A 23,545-nucleotide genomic window follows, 5' to 3' on the forward strand; every position below is an offset into this window, starting at 1 on the left:
TGATAACAAAGTGGTGATGGTGAGTATAGTTAGAAGATGTTTTGTATGATGTGTTGTCTCCGACACAACCCTGCAGCTGTGTTTGGATGTTCCACCTCTTTTTCATGGACAGCATCCTCCTCTTTATCCTCTCCAGACATTTGTTGATCCGGTTCATAGAGGGGAATGTTCCTCCTCACACAAATGTTGGGCAGGATGGCACAGGTAAAAATGATCTTGCAGACCATTACAGGGGAATATAGGAGGCTGCCTCTGGTGATGTTCAGGCACATGAATCTGGACTTCAGGATGCCAAACGTCCGCTCAACTATGGCGTGTGTCCTACGATGTGCCTCATTATAGGCACGCTCTGCTACTGTGCTTGGGATGGCAATTGGGGTCATGATCCATGGCTGGATCCCGTAACCCTGATCAGCCGAAAGAGAAAATTAGGGTAAGTATTTTGTTGTTGGTTGCACCGTGATTGTCACTTTGCATGGCAGTTGTTATCTTGTGTTTGTGGTATTGTGTGGGATCCTAGGCTTCTGTGATGTTCTTTCTGCATTGGGTTGTTTGACTAGCAAAACTGTTGATTGGTAGGTTGACATGATATCAGTGGTCTATTTAGAAACTTGCTGTTCAGTGGGTATCTCCCATGCGTTATGCGTTCACTGGAGGTTACATGATACTTCAACACACACAATCGATTCCATTGTGGTGGCAACATGGTTGCACTATATGTCCTGAACATCCCATCCAATTCTCCATAAGTTGGCAGCACTGAAGTGTCCACAATTGACAATGCACAATTATCCCATGTGTGACAAGTTCTATGCAAACCTCACTGAATTGGTTCATGTGCAAACGTGTACCTACACTACTGAACTTGCTCCAGGTAAGGTGGCTAACTTGGTTGTGGGGGTGAAGGTTTTAGTGTAGGAAGGTCCATCTGCCTGTACACCTGTTATGTATATGGGGAATTGTATCAATCCGTATGTGTAGCAGTGTGCACTTTGCATTAGTGTCACATCCACATGTTTTCATAGCACAGTCCACTTCCTTATTACTAGCTGGCAATGTCACCCCAGGAGTTATGTGAGATGTTGGTACTGCCTCAATGATTTCATGTCACCTTCATTAGAGTCAGCGTCATCATGCTATGTGTCTCATGGTGTTTGACCTGCAGCAACACACATTACACACCCCTTACACAGGACATATTGCTTGGAAGGGTGTGGGATTGAGTGTTATTGATGTGAATTTGAAAGGTTCATCTTCCAAGTTCTACTACCAGTTAAGGCCATGTCATTGTCACTGTGTGGTTTTAAATCGGTCCCATGTGGCTCTAGAGTGGCATCTATTGTTATTTGCATCCGTCATTTGTCCATAGGTATGTATCCCACTGGGTCAGGATATCAAACATGACTACCAGTGTCACACCTCAGTGTCTTCCTGGCCACGTGTCAATGTAGTTGTGTATGTGTTGGGTGTCCTACAGGGTTGCTGTGCTGTGTGTAAATTACTAGGTTTCTGTACTTACCGACAGGTAGGCCATTGCCATATCATCCATCCTGGAAGTGCCGATTGATGGCGCTGCGGCAGAAGATGAATGAACCATGTACACTCCCAGGATACTTTGCCATGATGTTGGTGAACAATCCACGGTGATCCACAATGACCGGTACATTGATGAAGTGTGTGTGCTTCCTGTTGTGGTATAAGTGCTCAGTTGCAGCAGGTGGCACAATCCGGACATGTGTGCAGTCAATGGCACCAAGCACATGCGGGAAGCCATGAATTTGATAAAACCCCTGTTTGGTCTCCTGCTGCTTATGCTATGTGTTGGGGAAGCTGATGTGGTGGGGTGTGAGGGAGATGATGGCATCAAGTACCTTGGGAAGGAAGGTAGAGAATGCAGGCTGTGAGACCCAGGCAACCAGGGCACCAGTGGTTTGATAAGAGCCACTTGCCAACATGTGCAGGACAGCTAGCAGCTTGTTCTCCGGTGGAATGATGTGGGGTGTCTGCAAACTGGCTGCCAGCTGTGGCTCAATGTGGTGCAGCCGCTGCTGTATGGCTTGACAGTTTAGTCTGTACCTCTGGATGATGTTTTGTTCCCTAAGGCCCTGAAGGGTTGTCCTGGTCCTGAAAATCCTCTCCTGCCTTCCGCGTTGCCTTTGGGGTCCATATTGGTGTGGTGGTAGCTGCTGCTGTTGGTCCTGTGCTCTGCGTCTTCGAGCATGCTGCATGAGTATCACCTCCATGTCTTCCTTTTTGAGCAATGATGTTGCTTTTGTGAGTTTTCCTTAAGTAGTGGTGTGTTTGACCCATTTTAATGCCTGCCCTGACCCAGGCATTAAAATTTGGTGCAAATCGTGATTTGTGCCATTTTCCGTCTCCGCCTACCAGAAGTGCGCCATTTTTGCCCGGTTGGATAAATATGGCGCACAGGTGTTTAAGTCATTTTTTGGAAAGGAACGCCTACCTTGCATCTCCTTGACGCATGGCGTTTTCACGCATCCAGAAAATGGAGCACACTAGGATATTTTGACGTTAGACGGGTCTAGTATCAAAGTATAAATAAGGTGTTAAGTATGCGCCGGATTAGCGTAAAAAAAAAAATGACACTAATCCGGTGAAAAGGGAGTATAAATATGGTTAGTGTCTCTACACCTTCATTGTTGAACCTGTGCTAAAGATCAACCAAAACCAATAGGGTCACCAGATCTCTCTTGTTTCCTATCTAGTATCTGGCTTAGAAGATATCCAAAAGACGGTTTTCAAAAAACTGATTGAGCTGTTTGAAAACAGTTTTATCAAACGTTTGCCCTGAAATGGTACAAGGCTAATTGGCTGAAAGTTGTTAGGATCTTGTGGGTCAAGGATGTTTTTAAAAAAAAAAATGATTTCACTGTGGCATTTTTCAATGTGACGAGGAAATACCTTGGCATATTTACAAGCCCCTACAGCCTCCTTGCGCCACATTAGTGTCATTTTTAGGGTCGAGCCTGCGTTGCATGCGCTCGGGCATGCGTATCGCAGCAAGACGCTTGAGGGTTTAGAAAAGGGCTCGGAGCCCTGTCGACGTCATGTCAGTGTTTTTCGTTGGTTAGTGGGCTTGCCTATTAAAATCTGCTTGCTTTCATTAGTCGAAGGCATGCACACGTCATGACTTTTCCGGTGGCTAGCCCTCCTCGAGCACATCGACCAAGTGCAGAAAACATGCGAGGCTCGCTGTTTTCTGTCCGGCTCGTGGACTACTTTTTCTCTAATTTACTAGCGCAATTTCGCTTGGCAGAAGTCGAGCACTTTGCATAGTTAAATGCACTTTTTCGGCTTACGTACATAAATGCACTTTTGCCGATAGGAGAAAAGTCGGGTTAGGAGTTTACAACACTATCAGCTCTAACATGAGCAAATGTGAGACCCGTTGCATTGCAAATGCTTGTTTTACCCTGATGTGGCGTTAAGGAGCCATTTTTGCCATGCCATATTTACAAAGTGGCGGAATGCATGCATTGCACCACTTTGCACCCCCTTGTGCCACATTATGCCTGCGTCAGGCACAATGTATGCAAGGTGGATGTTCCAGTGCTAGGAGGCCTGCAAAAATGGTGCAGTGAAATTTACACCATTTTACTAAACCATTTTAGGCATGATTTTTAATGCCTTCTCAAAGCAGGTGGTAACATGACACACACAGTAACCAATGGGACTTCTTCACTTTGCTGCACTACCGACAAAATGTTTGACGCTAGTGCAGCAAAGCACCACAATAGTGTAAAACACTCTGATGCTTTTATTGTAAATAGGGTGCACCCATGATGTTGTTAGGAGGGGTAAGTGTGTCACAAAAATATGCCCCTTGTTCTAAAGAACAGTTTAACATCTCCATTAGTTGAGCTTTGAGAAAAGGGAAGAGAAATTGCATGGATTTAGCAGGACGTAAACTGATAGGATGACAGCCTGTAGGGGTGGAATCAACAGCCACATTAATCCTTTTGATAGAGTTTAGAGTATTGATATTCTGAGTTGTCACAGAAAGGATATCAGGTGTAGGATTTTCTTTTGGCCTGGATATGTTCATGTAATAGTTTACAATTGTTGAAGAAGAATTGAGCAAGATTATTAAATAGTTGTCTGGAGTGTTGTAATGTAGGTCAAAGCTGAGGAAACTGAAGGAAGTTGTAGTTCTAATACAATATGGAATATTTCTTTCAATAGGATTAAAATACGATGAGAAGTCACTTTTCTTAGATTTGCCGATTTTAAAATTATAAGTGGTAGCTATGTTCTGTTCTTTTCAAATAACACTTATCATTCCATTATCCATTTTTTTCTCCTATTTAAACATGTAAATACTGGCCATGCTAGTAAAATTCTGGCCAGGTGGGAACGTGAGAGGCATGGCCTCACTCCCCATGGGCCTTGTAGCCATAGTACAAAAATGTCCTTGCTCATCTACAAAGCAGTAATGACTTGTGCCTCTGTCTATTTGGGTGATAAGTTCTCCAGTGGTTCACCCCACATCCAGAGCAATAACACCTTTCAGGCAGACGATGAACTACAAAAAAAAGAAGAAAATACTAATCTATTTAAAGAACACCACATCATAATGCAGTAATAGTCCACAAACCAGCTATCCAACCTATCACATATTTACTGTGTTTTTGACTTTGGTCATCGCTGATTTGCCTTTTGGCTAGGTTTGTGCTAAACAAAAACCGCATACATAATAAATATAATAATACACAAATCAGGAGAAAACGTGTCCTTATATTATTAGTGTTGTTATTTCAGTATTTATTGTTTTATTGATACTCCCACCAAGAAAGTAGCTTCTTGCAGTCACTTCAAGATGCAAAAGGACCAAAATTGATGACACTTGCTGTGATGTAACTTCCTGGGTTGTCACATATTCTATGCAAATTAGAGGGGGCCTCGCACATTCCCGTTCAGCCCAGGGCCGCACAAATCCTAGAACTGGCCCTGCCTGTCACATCAGCTTCACATTGTCTTCAGGATGAAATAATGCTCTAGCTGTTAGACGCATCACAGGGCCTTGTGAGCACAAACACGAGTTGACCCTCTTCAGAAACACAAAGAAATGCTACATGTTGGTGGCAAATACAGCAGTGTAGCCTGAAAATCCCAGCAGCAAGATTAAGATTAACTTTTGCAATTGGATATCAAGATTTATTTGAAAGCTTTGAAAAGCACTGATTGGCAACAAAAGCCATTTTGTACTGCTGTTAAAGACTATAGGGTAGTTTTTGACATATAAATACACAACAAAAAAGGACCAGGAGGATCCATGATAGGAGTAAATTACTCCTACTTCATCAAGAGACCTTTCCTTTTTTCGACCCTTGTAAGATTAAAAACAGAAATGGATAGTGGGGTACTGACAATATTTTTGATGTATCTTTCACCATCCCTTATTGTCAAAATTCTTCGGCCTAACCATATTACTTTACATGCTTCAAGGCTTTGAAAGATGAGTTGCTTCATTTCCTGCCTGTAGTCATAAATTGGACCTGCCTTCATTTACAGTTAAGGCAAACATGACTGTAATTCATAAATTTGACAACCACCCAACTCTACTAATTGACACACGATTCTTAGAGTAAGGGTATAATCATGACCGAGACACTAATTACAATGTAGGCATCCTGTATCCTGTGATCAAGACACTAATTATAGGAATCACAAAATTCTCATGGCTTTTGGCATTTTAAAACAAAGCACAGAATTTGGGTTTTTTAGGTGAAAACAACATATTTGTTCCCAGGATACATACACATGGTGTGGGAGGTGAAAGGAGCATAAGATTCAACAGCCCTCTGATTCAAAGGTTTTCCTGGCAACACTCAAACTGTATAGCACGGGGTGGCCCTAGGTTCCAGTCCTCCAGTCTTGTGGAACCCATTAGGCTAATGAGATTGGTGACAACATGTTTCACCATGTGTCATGGTGTACAGTGGAGTGCATCATCTGTGGCACTGGTGATTGTAATATATTATATATTTTTTAAACAACTTAAGAAAACAATACTTTTTTCATATGATATTTTCCACTACATATACAGAATAGGCAACTGGTAAAATTACCTTTTTTGTCTTCCTTACACTTATTTCGAAGATAAGGAAGGTAGAGAAGGTGCATGACAAGGGTCCTGATGAAAGCCTACAGCGACGTACTAGGGTTAGGCTGAAACATGTTGAACATAAAGGATGGTGAGAGAGGCATCATATTTATTGTCAATACCTCCACTGTTCATTTCTGTTTTTAAGATAATAATTAGGTGAGAAATAAATGTAAATAAAATTTAGCAGAAGTCTGCATCTAATGTAATTTTATTTTTCTAAGAACCTTGGTAACTAAAAAATAAGATGTTTCTCTGAAAAGCTCTAACTAAGCCCACCAACACCATGGGGTCATTGGTCAAGGGGCCTCAGTAATGAAGAATGTCACCAATGAGAGAGTGAGGGATGCCTTCTGATATTTTGTTATCTCCACAAGAAAGGTCTTTTGATGAAGTAGGGGTAACTTACTCCTCTCATGGATCCTCCGATTCAAATCTTGTTGTGTACATATCTGAGATAGAAAGGCAGTAGTAGGACTACTTCTTAAAATTCTTCTCACTCCTCCTTGTTTATGAGGACTACATTTTTTCCCCTTACTAGCAGTGAATGATCCCTGCCTGTGGTGGGTCAGAGATCACTAAATGGTTACTAATTATGGACTTCATCGCGACACAGGCAAATAAAGATTTCTCTTCAGCAGTCTACAAGTATTCTGCTTGCACTGATCAGACATTTTTGATAGAAACATCATCTGAGGCATATAGTAACAGACATTTGGGGCCGTATTTATACTTTTTGGCGCACAACTGCGCCAATGCATTTGTGCGTCAAAAAATTTAACGCCATTCCAAAGCGCCATGCGGGCGCCTTATTTATGGAATGACGTTAGCCGGCGGAGCTGACTGGTGTGCGTAAAAAAAAATGACTTACACCAGGCAGCGCCGGCGTAGGGGAAAATGGAGCTTGGGCGTCAAAAAATGGGGCAAGTCAGGCTGAGGCAAAATTTTCGCCTGAAAAAAATAACTTACCTGAACTTACCTTAAGTTCCCTGGGATGGGTCCCTCCATCCTTGGGCGTCCTCCTGGGGTGGGCAAGGGTGGCAGGGGGTGTCCCTGGGGGCATGGGAGGGCACCTCTGGGCTCCTTCTGAGCCCACAGGTCCCTTAAAGCCTGCCCTGACCAGGCGTAAAAAAATGATGCTAAAGCGGCTGGACGTCATTTTTTTTGACCCGCCCACTTCCGGGCGTCATTTTTGCCTGGGAGTGTAAATACGGCACACATGCCTCGGAGTCATTTTTTAGAAGGGAACGCCTACCTTGCATATCATTAACGCAAGGAAGGTGTCCACGCTAAAAAATGAGGCAAACTCCAAGATCTTTGGCGCTAGAGTCTAACGCCAAAGTATAAATATGGAGTTAGTTTTGCGTCGGATTTGCGTCAAATAAAACGACGCAAATCCGGCGCAAACAGAGTATAAATATGCTCCCTGGTGCATTGTCTGTGTTTTGTCACCATTCATGTGGCCAGAGGCTGATCCCATGCCGAGCTGCCATGTGTATTGTGGTCAACAAGAAAAAGTAGTCAGTGATTCCAGTTAATAACTTGCTTTAACTTAAAGTAAACAGGAATGCAGTGCCGGAATGCCTTGATGGTACAGTTGAAGAAAAGAGGTGAAAATTTAGAGTGAAACCTCTTCAAACTGCTGTTAAGGTCACTATACCCTGCAATAAATAGAAAGCAGTCGATGTGCCATCCTGAGAAAAAGAGCACAACTGACACAACAAAATGTATCTTTTGAATTCAGAGACCTGTTCAATGGTAAACGGTCAATATCACATTCACTGGAAGAAAACTTTTAAATACAGTTTAAAAGTAAAATACTGTAGTGGGACTGGGGCAGTCAAAGGCAGCTTTCTGCGTTTTCAGTTTGAGGGTTTCTGTTGATATTAGTTTTTCCAATTTTCCCTTGTTCCTTCCACTACTACCGCCCAACGATATATTATGCTAGAAAGTGGTGTTTATACTGGTTTAGGCTGATTGTGTTCAAACATATGCACAACTACCCGAGATGTATATGTATGTGACAAATCAGTGTGTGCCTGAACATAAATGCAAAGTATATCTTCCATTCTCGGAGCCTTAAATGCACATACAAACTATCACACTATGGTATATAATTAACCCTGACACATGCAAAGAGGTGTTCATGTGATTTTGCTTTTGTTAGGAGAAGCTTTAGTTAGTGTTCTTAACTCCACATAGACAAGAATAGTACATCCATACTTACCTATATGCACTTACTTTCACAATATTTTGGTCCTCGATAATTAGGCCTCAATATTTTGGCACCATGATCTTTTTTCTCCTTGATATTCAACGTGCAACTTTCACACTTGGATGCAAAAAAAGGATCAGATACAGATTCAAAGACACACACAACTCTTGCTTCTATATAACACACAGTTCGCACTGCTTCCGACCACCTAAACAGTTAGGGGCATATTTATACTCTGTTTGCGCCGGAATTGCATCGTTTTTTTTTACGCAATTCCGACGCAAAACTAACTCCATATTTATACTTTGGCGTTAGACACGTCTAGCGCCAAAGTCCATGGAGTTTGCGTCATTTTTTAGCGTGGACACCTACTTTGCGTTAATGATATGCAAGGTAGGTGTTCCCGTCTAAAAAATTGACTCCGAGGCATGTGCGCCGTATTTACACTCCCGGGCAAAATTCACGCCCGGGAGTGGGCGGGTCAAAAAAAATGACGTACGGCCGCTTTTGCGCCGTTTTTTAGCGCCTGGACAAGGCAGGCGTTAAGGGACCTGTGGGCTCGGAAGGAGCCCAGAGGTGCCCTCCCATGCCCCCAGGGACACCCCCTGTCACCCTTGCCCACCCCAGGCGGACACCCAAGGCTGGAGGGACCCATCCCAGGGACATTAAGGTAAGTTCCGGTAAGTATTTTTTTATATTTTTTTTGTGGCATAGGGGGGGCCTGATTTGTGCCCCCCCTACATGCCACTATGCCCAATGACCATGCCCAGGGGACAGAAGTCCCCTGGGCATGGCCATTGGGCAAGGGGGCATGACTCCTGTCTTTGCTAAGACAGGAGTCATTTCTATGGGGGTTGGGAGTCGAAAAAAATGGCGCAAATCGGGTTGAGGCGAAAAATTTGCCTCAGCCTGACTTGCCCCATTTTTTGGCGCCCAAGCTCCATATCCCCCTACGCCGGCACTGCCTGGTGTACGTAGTTTTTTTTCACGCACACCAGGCAGCGCCGGCGGCTAACGCCGGCTAACGTCATTGATTAAATACGGCGCCTGCCTGGTGTACGTAGTTTTTTTTCACGCACACCAGGCAGCGCCGGCGGCTAACGCCGGCTAACGTCATTGATTAAATACGGCGCCCGCATGGCGCTTCAGAATGGCGTTAGCCGGCGCTAATTCTTTTGACGCAAAACTGCGTTAGCGCAGTTTTGCGTCAAAAAGTATAAATATGGCCCTTATGGTTTAAAGAAAAGTAAACGCAGCCAGTTTAAAAGACACACTCATATAAAACACAGATCTTGCTCGCAGACATCGGGTATCTGCGATTTTCTCTCACATACACAGACACACACACACACCTGCAAAAATACACTGCCAATCACTCATTTCGATCTATTACACAGCCACAAATTCTCATGCCAATGGATAATTTTTACTCAGTCCTTACACACACACACGTTTTAACACAGCCACAGACGAACTCACACACATGTATTTATAAATGTGTGCAAACAAAAGATAAAAAGATAACCACATCATCAAACACAGATTTCCACACCCACAGATCACTAAAACACAATAATATGCTTCATCATTTGATTCAGACACGGCCGATCTCAGATATTGGCATATGCAAACTGTAAAACACTCGAGTACATCCAATTTGTCAGGCTTTTTCTCTGGGACTTTCTGATTTAGATGCCACCAAAAAAACTCAAAAAGTGAGAGTGATACCAGTACCTACTACTGTGAGCTCCAGATAAATGGTCTGAGGAAGTAAGTGAGCCTCCATGAGTCTCATGGTAGACGTGAATAAGCAATAAAGGCTTAGCTCTTGGGAGGTGGTGGTGAAAATTGAAATTGCATACAATGTATCACAAACCACAATATACAATGCACAATTTTTAGATTAAACAATAGTATTGAATAATAGAGTGGTAAAACCAGTGCAACAGACTACAATTCGCAATCTCTAGATCTGTGAATATGTCATCTCGGTTTTGCAATGAAAGCACAATGCAGTTACAGAATCTTTGAACAGAAGATTGGCAATTCTCCTGCAAAAATGTGTGTGGCGTGATAAATTCAAAAATACCTAAGGCAATACAAGAATAAGGCAAATATCCTATCAAAAGATGTATTATGTACCAAATAATCATCTAAGGAAGCAGACATAATAAACAAGCATTTGCAATAAAATAGGTCTCACATTCGAGGGAGTTAGAGGTGTTGGCGTTCTCAATAATAATGACAACCTCGCATTTGGGACCTTGTAAATATTTAGCCATGCAGCACATTAAGCCTTTTATCAGAAATACCTGCGTTTGTGCATTGCTTCATACAATTGGCATTAGATGTGATGGTCTGAACAGCCCCCACAGAGCACCACAGTAAAAATAGCATTTTGAGGAAACATAGTCATATAAACATATATTCAGCCCACAGAGCGCATAATCACATAAAAATAATAATAAAGATTACTGGAGTGTAATCATATAATCAGCCTCTTGAGGACATAGTTTTTTACACATTTTCAGGCCTAGCAGGCTTTTCAAATATTTAACTGTGGAGTCAGTGGCACAAGGGTGCTGTGGGATAGATCATTACTAGATGTCCCTGTAGAATCAATAGAAGAAGGTGCAGTACTACTGGTCATGGCTAGATGTCCCTGTTGAATAAAAAATAGAAGGTGTGGCCCTACTAGTGATGGCTAGATGTCCCCATTGAGCCAACTAAATTAGTAATGTCTTGGAATAAATTATCCTTTGGGGTAAAGTGTAGTGCATTACACATTTGCTGGCCAAACATGACTATCACCTTACTAATACCAACAAACCCTTATAACACAAACTTCTTTCAAATAGCAAAAGTCTCACCTATGAAAGAATTTCAATTTAAAGAAGCACTGCGTGGTAAAAGAGTTTATTATATTTGGGCTCCCTCTCACCTAGTGTGACACACAAGATTGCCTGAACAGACAGAGAACAGCATTCTAAATGTGTTGGGGTGGGTCCAATTCCCTAGGACCACCACAGGCTGAGTTATGGGCACACATGTGTTGCAAACCGAATGCCTGCAAAGCATTATGGGCTGAGTTCCTGTGAATACATTAAACCTTTATCAGAAATAAAGTGTGTTCGTTCATTAGCAGACGGTACAGTACCACTGGTGGTGGCTAGGTGTCCCATTAGCAGAAGATGCAGTACCACTGGGGGCGGCTGAATGTCCCTGTTGAGCCAATTAAACCAATAGCACCTTGGAGCAGTTATCTTTTTATATCAGAGTGGTGTGTATAATACACTGCACACCTACAGGCCCGGAATAATTGCCAAAATGCAAACAAGGCTATTATAACACAAGCTCTTCTCAACCGTGAAAAACAAATATCTCAGTTATAAACCAATTTAAAGCTACATTGAGTGGTGCAAAGGGGTTATGATATGTGGGCCCCATCTCACCTAGTGTGACCCACATGACTGCCTGAACAGAAAGAGCACATCGCTCTACATGTTTTGGGGGTGGTCCCATTGCCTTAGGACCACCACAGGCTGAGTTATGGGCACGAACATGTTGTAAAACAAATGCCTGCAAAGCGTTATGGGCTGAGTTTCTATGAATACATTAAACCTTTATGCAAAATAAAGCGTGCTCTGTGTGCTTATTAAGGACTGAGTTTCCAGAAATCCATTAAACCTTCATGCAAAATAAAGTGTGTTATTCTTTAGATATCAGAAGCCTCTGCAAGCCATGCAGAAGACCAACAAAGCCCTTATCACACAAACTCCTTTAAACTGTAAAAACAAGTCACAGCAAGAAGAGAACTTAAACGTTCATTGAATGGTGAAAGAGGTTATGATATTTGCCCCCTCTCACCTAGTGTGACCCACAAGATTGCATGAACAGAAGGTACACCACCACAGGTGGAATTATGAGCACAAACGTGTTGTAAAACAAATGCCTGCAAAGCATTGTGGGCTACGTTTCTATGAATACATTAAACCCTTATCAGAAATAAATTGCATTCTTAAGCAGAAGATGTAGTATCAGTGGTTAGATGCCCCTGTTGAGCCAGCTGAGTTAGTACTACCTTAAAAGAACTATTCTATCAATCATAACATATAACATGTCTATAAACAAGGCAGAAACATCAGAATATTACTACCCTCTATTAATTAATGCTTGCAAAGCATTATGGGTCGAGGTTTCCCAAGTGCAGTGAATTTTGTAGTATCTGCTCTCCTGCTGTGCCGGAGAGCCTGAGGATTCATTCCTAGGTCAATTTCATGTTTTATATAGCGAGAAAAAAGTACAAAACAGGTACAACACTACTTGTCATTATTGACTATGTAAAGTAAGGACCCAGTGATAGGCAAACATGGAAAACAAACTGCGCCCATGAACATGAGTGCTGACAAACACGAGAGGCAGGAAACAAAGAAAATAGTCAGTCTAAACAACAGAAAAATATGTGAGGCTTAAGTAAACTGTACTTGGCTGGTGCGCCTGGGCCAAAAACGGGGAGTGACGTATCAGCTGCCAAACCACTTATAAGGCAGCACAACAAGAGCAACACTGCCTTCAACCTATTGGAAGTGGCAGGCAGCGGCAGGCGGGACAAAAATCCCTATATCCCTAACAACGGGTCTTCCAAACAGCGCATCCTAAAAACGAGCTGGATCAATTCTGACTACTGCTGTAGATTTTCCTTCTCCACAGGGCAGTACAGGTATAGCAATATACTATACAAGATGTGAAAAATAGACATATGGTGTCCTATAGGTTTCCTCTGAACTTGCCCAGAGGAAGACCACAATAGGAATATAACATGTGTCAGAGATAGTTGTTTAAGAGTGTTCCCCCACCCTTTCAACCAAGTGAGCACACACAAGCATTATGGACTAGTATTGTAGAAGTCTTTAGTTCAAGTCACACTATTGCAGAATATAGGAAAAAGATTACAGCAGAAACCTAACAAAAGAAGTCTAGTTACTTTGAATAAACAGATGGTAAACAATATAAAAATAGCATAATACGTTATATGAATTCACTTATTATTAAGTCCTGGCTAATATTAGTTACCACTGAAGGGTTTGACATCAGGAGGAGTGTAGCACATTTGTCACATTCTGGAAATGCTGAAACCAGGCAGCCTAGAGCATGAAAGGTCGAGTTCTGTTTGTGAAAATACAGTGTGTTATTAGTCAGCAACATTCATGTAGAAAAACAAGCTGTGTGAAACTCCAAAAAGGTTCTCAGATTACAATACAAACAGATGTAGAAAAGTAAAAACAGCATCCGGGATTGAAGGCCATATGAAAGTGAAGGGCAGGTGCAAGATTTAGTGGGAGCCAAATCAAGCAGTACAAAAATCCATGACAGAGCTACCCCATCTTATAGTGTTGAAGTTCAGGAACCTGGTCAGTGTGGCCTCGAAGTTCAATGAGTTACAAACAATAAGACTGGACCAGAGTCCCCCTACTCATAGAGGGGTCTAGGAAGGTTCTCATCCAAATACAACACCAAGGCCACTGTCTTGAAGAAAATGACTTGGTACTCTTTCCTAGCATCCTTCTTGCGAGGGAAATCTTGTGTATTCCCTCCTCCATTCAGACAATGAAAGCGATGAACAGCAAAGGAAGAAAGGAAGAATGCGGATGTGGTCAGCAGCCTTCTCCACCTTTGTTATGAATTGCTATTTAGGAACGCGTAGAATAGTGCATAGAAGTAGTGAAATCACCTGAAAAACGATAGTCCCTTGAAGTAGTTGGTTAGCTACCCAGGGAGGAATATCTATGGAACTGACAAGTTAATTCACCAAATAATTAACAGTATTTGAAGAAGCTCCTTTGCACGATTTCTCAGCAAAGCAAGACTGAGAGCTAAGGAGTTTCCTGATGCTGTGGACTTTCATAGAACTTATGTAAGCTGCGCCGTAGGCCCGGCAGGAGATAGAAAGTGCCCTTCCTAATTTCATAACATAACATCGCTTTCACATGTTCAGTTAACGCTGAAGCATCATAGATCCCGAAGGCACAATATGCATTTTCACATGCCAGTAATATGTCTTTATTGTTTATGATTATTTAAAACCATTATAATATAAAAAGAAAAACAATGAGACATTTTGTCACATTGACTGTAGATACAAAAGAATTCAGTTAATAAAGCAAGGGATAAAGCCAGACGACTTAGGAGTGAGGTGTGGTAACCAAGAAGAAACAAGCACATCAACTCCAGAGTGACTTCGGAGCCGGCACCGCTGTCCAACTCCACAGTGCTGCCTGCACCAAAACCGTGGTCCCAGCTGAGTTCAATGAATGCAACTGACACCACAGGCTCAATGCTGCAGCAGAGCCTCCCAAGTCCTAGAGTGCCATGTCACCGACACCTGTGACACCGGACTCTGACTCTGCCGCAGTACCTGTGGCCCGTGGTGCTGCTCACAACACTGCAAAGTCGATGCCTCGCATCTTGACTTGCTATATTCATAGACTCCACCGGGTCATAAGGAACTGATGCCTCACCCCTGATGCTGCATCACCTATCCTGCAACTGTAAGAAACTGATGCCTCACCTCCCCTGCCTAGCAGTAAAGAACAGATGCCTCAACTCCGCGGCAGCAGTAAGGAATTGGCGCGCACCAACTCCAGCGATGACTCACCTCCCCAACTTCTTGCAACATCTTTGTTTCCTCATCATTTTTAAAGGTACTCTACTTGGGGTACATGCAACTCCACAACCGGCCTGCACTCCCTTGTAAGAGTGAGTGGAGCTCACGGAGTTCTACTCTGTGGAATTCCATGAAGTTGGTTTAAAACTCCATCGAGTTCCACGGACTTCTCTGAGTGGCGGAGTGCCACCTGCCCTTCTAGCACTCTGGATCTAATTCACCCGATTTCAGAAGCACTGAGATCGGACACATTCGGGTCAGGGCCGTGGGCAGCAAATGCTGCTGTTTCAGGCCTTTTGTGCCCCGGACTGCCCCAATGTGTGCACAAGAGATTGGGAAATGAGGGTCTTGCCTGGGTCCTCCCAGGGTCTTCGCTGCCAGTGAACTGGCTCTCTGCCTTCCCCTGCCCCCTGCTCCTGGGTGCTGGTGCAGTCTGAGGGAGGCCTGGATCTGGAGCTGGCACCAGCAGCAGCTCCACTCTGCCAATGTTGGTCTGAGTGCTCACTGCAGCCCAGTTATGGGCCACACAGCAGAAGTGCAGACTGTCTGTGCTTGCCCTGTGTGGCCCATAACTGGGCTGCAGTGCGCACATGGTGAGCTCTTCTCCGTTGTAGGGGCTAGTGGTGTTTTTTGCCAAACTCCACACTATAAGTGAAGCGCGGAGTGACAAAAACTCTGTTAACTCTACAGGTGGAGCAGAGCTCGCTATCCACCCCTACTTGTGAGTGGTGTCGTACTGTCACAAATAATGTGCTGGCTTAAGAGGGTCTGAGGAGCACCCCAGGCGCAACCGCCTTGGGACAAATGCTGTGGTCGACATGCAGTTCTTCTGGCACTGATTTTTCATTTTGCAGAGAAGGATTTTCATCTCACTACAGGTTGATTTCCTGGGTTTGTTCCCCAGATATGGGGGTTAAGGCTATCCTCTTAGATTGGGCGAAGGTAGAGTGTGCATTCACAGTGCTCTCAGTATAGGGTTAGTGGTAGGTATGAATATCTATAAATCATTTGCCATGGTTGGACTGTTTATTCTTTTCACCGTGTTCATAATGCTGGTAATGTTGCTTTGATTCATCTGCCTAATTATTGCAGCTCATTCTCTATGCAAGACTACAAATGTTTCAATAAATGTACTGAAAACTTATCTTGTATCTCTTTTGTGTTTCACATGGATATGCATGAAAACAAAAGGGTAAGATGTGTTTCCACAATTCTCTTGGGATCAGAGTTGCATGATCAACTTTCACTGCAGTAAGGTGGTGGTGATGGTGTGGACGGACTCAATCCCCTAATTCTTCAGTTCTGTCGTCCTAATACGCAGTCCTAATATTTTCAGAGGAACTGTGTAAAAGTACCATTACACAAACCATTACCAGAAGCAGATTGGACTATGGCAATGCACTTTTTGCAAAGGAAGCTTCAGGAACAAAGTAACAATAGTGAGGATAGCATAGCTGCACAGGCTATTTGGCACTTTCTTCCTTACTCACTTTTTTACCTAATTCCACAATTTTAGCTAGAAATATTGTGTCCTAAATACCTTTTAAAAATGATCATCAACAATAGAAAAGGTAACCCAAAGGTGCAATATATTTTAAAACAGTATTTAGAACAAAATACTTCTGTCAGAAAATATGCTTGCCAACGCTATTAGGGAATACAACTTTAGCCCAATCATTTAGGTAGAAGAAGGCCTAACTTTGGGTAGTCAGGGTAAAGGTTATATGGGTTGGCTATGCAGGTTACAGTTCACAATAAGCGCTGTCTCTTCAACTCAGGGTTAAGGAAAAAATAAATTAAGACTTTGGTATTTACAGGAGGCCAGATCCTCTTTCCCAACCTATGCACATCTTGTAGCCTTACAGCTAGATCACTGGGGGAATTATAATGTTCTGTTCACTAGAGATACTGTCATAGTTTTGTGGAGAAGCTAAATAGAAATGTTATATCTATAAAAAGATATGCTATGTATCATGAGTATGTTGTATGACACGAAATCTACTCCTGTCATTAATTCCTGTTTGTTAATGGTGTTAAGTTGAATGATCAAAATGGAAATAAAATATGCTATCAAAAAGATATGCCCAAATCTTAGACCTCAATTTTCAGCTGCCATTGACTAATAATTGATCGTTTTCTGTAGGCATACAGTGGTGAATACTGAATAGTTTCCAAAGAGATAAGATGCACATGGGTGCATTTGAAAACAAGATCAGTAAATGCATCAACATCATGTTCTCAAAAGTGGAATAAAATTCAGAGCTTTGCTCTAGCTGGTATGATCTATAATAGCTTGCTTTAACAAACAGACATCTTAATGTATACAGAATCTTGCAGTCATACATTATTTCTTTTTGACCACAGGGTTGACTGATGTCTTACATGAAAATAGTGTTTCATCGAAATGTTTCTGTGGCATGTCTTTTTAAAATCATTTACATGTGCTTTTTTATTTTAGCACAAGTTGATTGAAAATCAAATTGAAATACAATTATTTATTCCTGTTTATTCTTTTGACCCTTTAATATATCCTGACTATGCCGTCATAACATCTTAATATTCCATTAGAATCTAATAAGCATGCACTGTACACAGCATTCCAGTAAAATACATTCAGCAGTTTCAGCATATGTATTACAAGGGTCAGCAGTACGGTGTTTATTGGTCGACCCAAAGGATAGGCCTTTAGGTTGAGGAACACAGCCTATAACCAATACTGTAATAAACGGCCGGACATTCTACCAGATTGCAAGTCGCTCCAGCGAGGACTGGTCTGTCTGTAAGCTTTATGACAAATGGATAGCTCTTAAAATATGTAGGTTCAGCATCATCTCTAAGTCATTTCAGAAGAATACAGAATTGGTACGTAATGGATAAACTCTTTTATAAATTCAATAATGTGAAATGATAATACTATTGCCATCCCTCAAGGTTGCTACTGTAGAACTCTTCTGTTTCCATGTTCACTACTGTGTCACTTACCTATTGATAAATGTTGTGCTTCGAAACAAAGGCATCCATTAATATCAGAATAATTGATGAAAATGTCGTATAGAGTTTTATTTTTGAATAAGGTCCTATTTCTCTTTTTGCCTCTAAATACCCTAGAACCAATTATTGAATTATGAACTTCTGCTAGTTAAGTGGGGACAGTTCAGGTGCCATTTATGTCCATTAAGCCTGCTTGCTAGTCTGTCAAAACATATGGATTTTCTGATGAACTGATACAGAAGAGAAAATTCAAGATTTTCAGAATTTGCTAAACTCTGAAGAAGAAATACATTATTTTACCCACAAAACAAATTATTTAGTACCATTGTTTTATAATGACATTAAAATATTTTATACACAAACTGATTTGAAGTGGTTGAAAGCGGCATGAGTGGGTGTCTCAGGTAAACTGTGGCCCTGACTTTGGATATTTCATTTTCAGAACCACCATGAAAAGAAAGTGATGGTGTGACTCCTAAATATACAGAAAGAAATATCCAGAAACCCTTTGCCGCTCACTGTTTACCTCTGTAGATCACAGTTCATGTGAACATGTGAAAAGTATGTGATTGTGTTTTCAACATATGAAAATTCGAGTCATACACAGTTGTTATGAAAAATCTTTCTGGTCTTGGCTCAAAAAGATTTTGGGAAATATGTATATTCCAGAAATGTATTCCCACAAATGTCTGTTAAAAATAAATGAAGCCTAGATTTATAATCATTTTGTAAAACATTATAACATATAAAACATTTTGCATTCTATCAATTTCCTTCTTATTACTTCTAGATAAAACGTTGAACAATTCTAAGGGGAATTCATGACAAAAAGGCAAAGGCATTCCAAGGTAAGTGGTATTAACTATGAGAATGTACAGAAGGGATATGTAAGTGCAGCCTGCTTCAGACTGAAGATTGAAATTGAAAAGGTGCCTCTTGGCATTTCCCAATCAATTTCCTCATTTTCCATGCCCATATGGTTGTGTTTAGATTATGGAGAGGACTGGATTAAATGCATTCCATTGTTATTGTCGCTAACTGCTTGGGTTAATCATGCCTCCACAATGACTGTGGAAATGCTCAAAGACAGTTTATCTTTGGAAAAGAGGAAAAGGATTCCCTAATTGTGTTAGGTACGAGATGTCTGTCATGTGGTAGGACAGACCAACCTCTTTCATTCTGCCAAGTGTATCATGGAAGCTGAAAAGAGATGGCTATTGGCTTGTTTCTCGATAGGAGATACCTGGAGAAAGATGAGGTGAAATGAAAGAAACATTGGCCAGAACATACTTCCCTCTGGGGCATGGAACGAACGATCATGTTTGATTACAGTTAGTTTTGTACTATTATCCACCTACTCTTCCCTTCCGAAGGTCTCTCTCCCGAGGGAAATCCAAAAATGTGTGCAAAGGAGGCAATATGTCATCTCAAACTAATTTGCATTTCTTTCTGTGAATTCTATCAGGAGATTTTTAAACAGCATGTTTTCACTGTCTTGGAGCTGAGCGATCTCAGGTCGTGTTGTCCAGTCTTTTTATACCTCCTTTAGCTATGTTCTCCTTTGATTTGCCAGGCAGTAGGAATGTTTTTATTTTTGTCAATCCAAACAAGAAAGAGATGACCTATTCAATCTCTACCTATATTTTTAACATAACTTAGCATCACTGTTATGCGTAGCTGCTTCAATGCATTTTAAGGCAAATCTGTCTGTTTTAAAATGTTTTGTCTACAGATGGTTTTTTCTGATTGTTATTTTAACAAATTTGTGTTTTACCAGTATTATTTGTATTATTATATTCAAGAACCGGAATAAATTTCAAATGAACAACTAAGTGAAAGTAGGCGATTATAAGAAAATGTGTAAACATTTATACCTTATCTGCAACTCCAGGTTGTTCATGCGTTCATCTTAAAGCTGAGAGTGCTAAAGGTGAGAGTGCATGGTAAAGAACCATCTACTTGCTCTCATTACCTCAAATCTAGTAACTGGAGGAGGCAAACGTCCAAACATCCTACCCAAAAAAGCAATCCATGTATTACACACAACAGCTTTCCACTGGCACCATTCACTAAACAAAGTAAATACACAATGGAGCAGGTGTACGCCTATAAATTGTTTAATATAAAATGTTTTTGCCATATGTTCAGTTCACTTGGTTCACACAATGAAGTAAGTACATCAATGCACTTCTAAATCCAGAATTTTTTTCTATAATAAAAACACGAAATACATAAGAAAGGATCCCTAAAATCTTGATTTCACAATTAATGTTAACAACATAAAAAAAGTCCTTAGATAACCCTCTCTTATTTGATTTATCATCCTTGGACACAAAAAGTGACTACGTGCTCTAGTGCAATTAAAAATTCATATTATGCCACACAGCCCAATATTTGTCTAATTGAAAATTCCTTTTGGCGTAGACTAATTTATAATTGGCCACCAGCTTCATTTTCACTTTCCTATGTTTGAGACGAGGAATGACCGTCCATCTTTGCAGAATCAATGAGCGAGCAGTGAACAAAGATTTAAAAATATACTTGCACTCAGAACCTGAAAGAGTTAATTTGTTCATAACACAACCAAACAAAATCACCTGAACCTTGGAACAGAGAAAAATACCATATTTACTACTTAAAAAAAAATATTTCATAGAACAGTCTAAACCTCTAATAGTTGGCTTTTGTGTGCAGCCAGTCATCAGCTCCATTTTGCAGACATCTAAAATAACTATGTGTAGAAGAGGGATAACATATATTGATCACTATTTGGATATAATAGAGAATCCACCCAGAGAAAAGCTCCATCCTTTTAAAGTTTTGTGTCCTAGAAAGCTATAAATAAATTGGGAATTTCGCACCCCATTGATTCAAAGTCAAATCACGCCCACCTCTTTTCAATTGTTTTAGTTTATTATACTAAAGAGCTCTATAACAACACTATACCCCCTCAACTTATGTTTGGATAGACCTCTCAAAATCATCTGAGAGCTTTTTAATACTGGTTGAACTCGGATTAGAATATTCATAATTTTAATAAAACTACACCACAATCCTCTTCCTTCACAATCCTGAGGGAACCCTAATTGATTCCACTGCTTCCATTCTGAGTTATGTTTAAAACCTGCCATTGTACTGTACCCTAAACTCTTTCATCTCCTAATCTATGGCTTTGAAATAGCCACGTCCAAGCCTTCACAATCCTCTAAAGTCATATAATCATGACATCTAGGTGCGTCAGATTCCTTGAAAAATTCATTATATCATAATGCAAACATATAATACTTTATAACAGGTAATTTTAAGGGGCCTGAAGATTTAAAGAAAGGAAGGTAAGTGTGGTCCTGAATTTAAAGCAGTTTTCTGGAAGAAAATGTTATCAAAAAAAGGTAAATTAAAGGCGTATTAAATCATCAGGATATCAAATCCATCAAAGCTGCATGACAGTATATCCTTCGATGGGTGAAATCCATCTCTGCCATGTTCTTTTCAATCAACTGAGGACACCTACGCTTCAGCCGGGGATGCTGATTTTTTCAAACAAAATCACAAATGAGGGTGTCGACCTTCTCAAATATTTTGTTATTATAATTGGAACATTACTGAATAACAAAATAAAAAAAGGTAAAATTGACATTTTAATGAACGCTATTCTTCTTATAGAAAAATGCACATTTTTCATCTGCTCAAGAGGTTTACCATTTTCTGCAGTGTCGCCTCATAATTCAGTCTAAACAAATCAGAGTAATCAGTGGAAACAAATTCCAAAGTACCTACTCCTTGCTTATATATATCTGTAAGCCCTACAGGACGATTATCAGGAAAAGCATTGAAAAGAAAAAACCCAGATATTTCTTGATTAATTTTATATCCTCTGCTCTGTGCAAGTGCCTTGATTTTCTTCAATACCCTTTGCATGCTAACCCTTTCAGATTTTAAGTATAAAATTAAATTGTCTGCTTAAAGTTTATGTTAAGGGATACCAACAATTTGGAAGAAAATATCCATTTTGATGTGTATTGCTATAGGCAGGGGCTCTAAAGCCAAGTGAATAAAGTGGGAGACAATGGGCATCTGTTAACCTTACCTGCTTCAACAGAATCAGTTATAATTGTTAGTGATGAATCTTTATAAAGATTCCTTAAAACTCTTACTAATTCTGCTAGAAAGAAAAAAAGCTTCAAGGACTTGGAGCAGTGCTGCCCATTTGACCAAATCAAACGCTTTCTCAGCATCAAACATGATTATTGAGCATTATATTTATTTTGAGCTAAATAATCAATTGCTTGAATAGGCTAGTTTGGATTAACCAAGATAGAGCTATTTGGTAAAAAGCTGTTTTGGTCAAAATGTAATAAAGTAGAGGCAGCATTTGTAATGCGATTTTCCACAATTATAGTGTGAATTTAATAAACGTATCAGATGATATTTAGCAGGGTCTTTTCATTGGGTACCAGGGTTTAAAATGTTGAACCACTAAAGCTTCAAAAAAAGATATAGGAACTTTAAATAGCTTAGCTAATGCCAAAGCTATGAGTAGCGATGCATTACCCATTACCATGGAGGTATACTTATAACATTTTATCCAGATTTGGAACAGGTATCCGGTGTGCTTTTTAATAATATACTTCAGTGATGGATGAACAATATGAATGGTTTTGCACAGACATAAGTGCTACCTGCTACTGTTTAGAATAGCTGCAACTGTAAAGTAATATTTAAGTCAAAATTAATGATTTTTGGTAGCACCTGCAGCTCTTTGCAATAATTTATTTTACCTAAGAGCCCAACGGTCTGTCCTTCGATCCTTCCATGCTGAAATGAATACTGATAAAACAGTAAAGGGATGACAAGGGGATTCACTATTGCTTACTGAAAATTAAAAAAAAAAACGAATAAGTGGGAAAAACATTTACGAAAACATATGCTTAATGCACATTGTAGGAAATTAAGTTATTGTTGGGGGGTGAAACCCTAATCAAGCAGCTACCACAGTCCTTGTAAGGGTGAAGCCAAAAGCAACCCTAACTTAACCTGTCCTCAATCCTCTGGCAGCTTGGCACAGAACACTCAGGCTTAACTTAGAGACAATGTGTAAAGTATTTATGCAGCACTTCAAATAGTAATAAAGTGAAAGCACAGCAAAATAAAAATCCCAAACAATTTAGAATAATGGAGTATATTTTAGTAAATTAATCAAGACAAAAATGACAAAACTCCAATCAGAAGAAACAGAGATGTGTAGATTTGAACATTTCAGTGAATATAGTGCTAAAAAGCACAAAACACCAACTGTGGATATCTGGTTGCCCTAGACTTGGGTAAAGCCCCACTGTGATGCAGTGTTATTCAGCTACAGGGATCCAGCTAGGCCTACTGAACACGAATACCTTCAATCCTGGTTTTGAAGAGCTGGGGAGCCCTGAGTCTAGGATGCATCACTCAGTCCAGGAGATGTGAGTTCCTGTGTCGTCGTCGAGGAGGCCGTTGGTGGAGAAACTATGGGACTTGCAATGTGGAGTCCAGCATCGTCACTGAGCCTGCTGACGAT

The 23,545-nt window shown here is 40.8% G+C and overlaps 1 protein-coding gene across 4 annotated transcripts in view; it reads left to right on the forward strand.

The window, feature by feature from the left end:
- LOC138280823 (poly(rC)-binding protein 3-like) overlaps positions 1-23,545 on the forward strand; it is a 2,739,176-nt gene that overhangs the window by 1,373,813 nt on the left and 1,341,818 nt on the right. For all 4 annotated transcript variants that reach the window (XM_069219527.1, XM_069219542.1, XM_069219532.1 and 1 more), the window contains exon 5: positions 18,785-18,842. The gene's annotated coding sequence lies outside the window, so the exon portion shown is untranslated. The remainder of the gene's footprint in view (positions 1-18,784; positions 18,843-23,545) is intronic.

This window comes from Pleurodeles waltl, chromosome 2_2 (genome assembly GCF_031143425.1).
Source record: "Pleurodeles waltl isolate 20211129_DDA chromosome 2_2, aPleWal1.hap1.20221129, whole genome shotgun sequence".
NCBI classification, from domain to species: Eukaryota; Metazoa; Chordata; class Amphibia; order Caudata; family Salamandridae; genus Pleurodeles; species Pleurodeles waltl.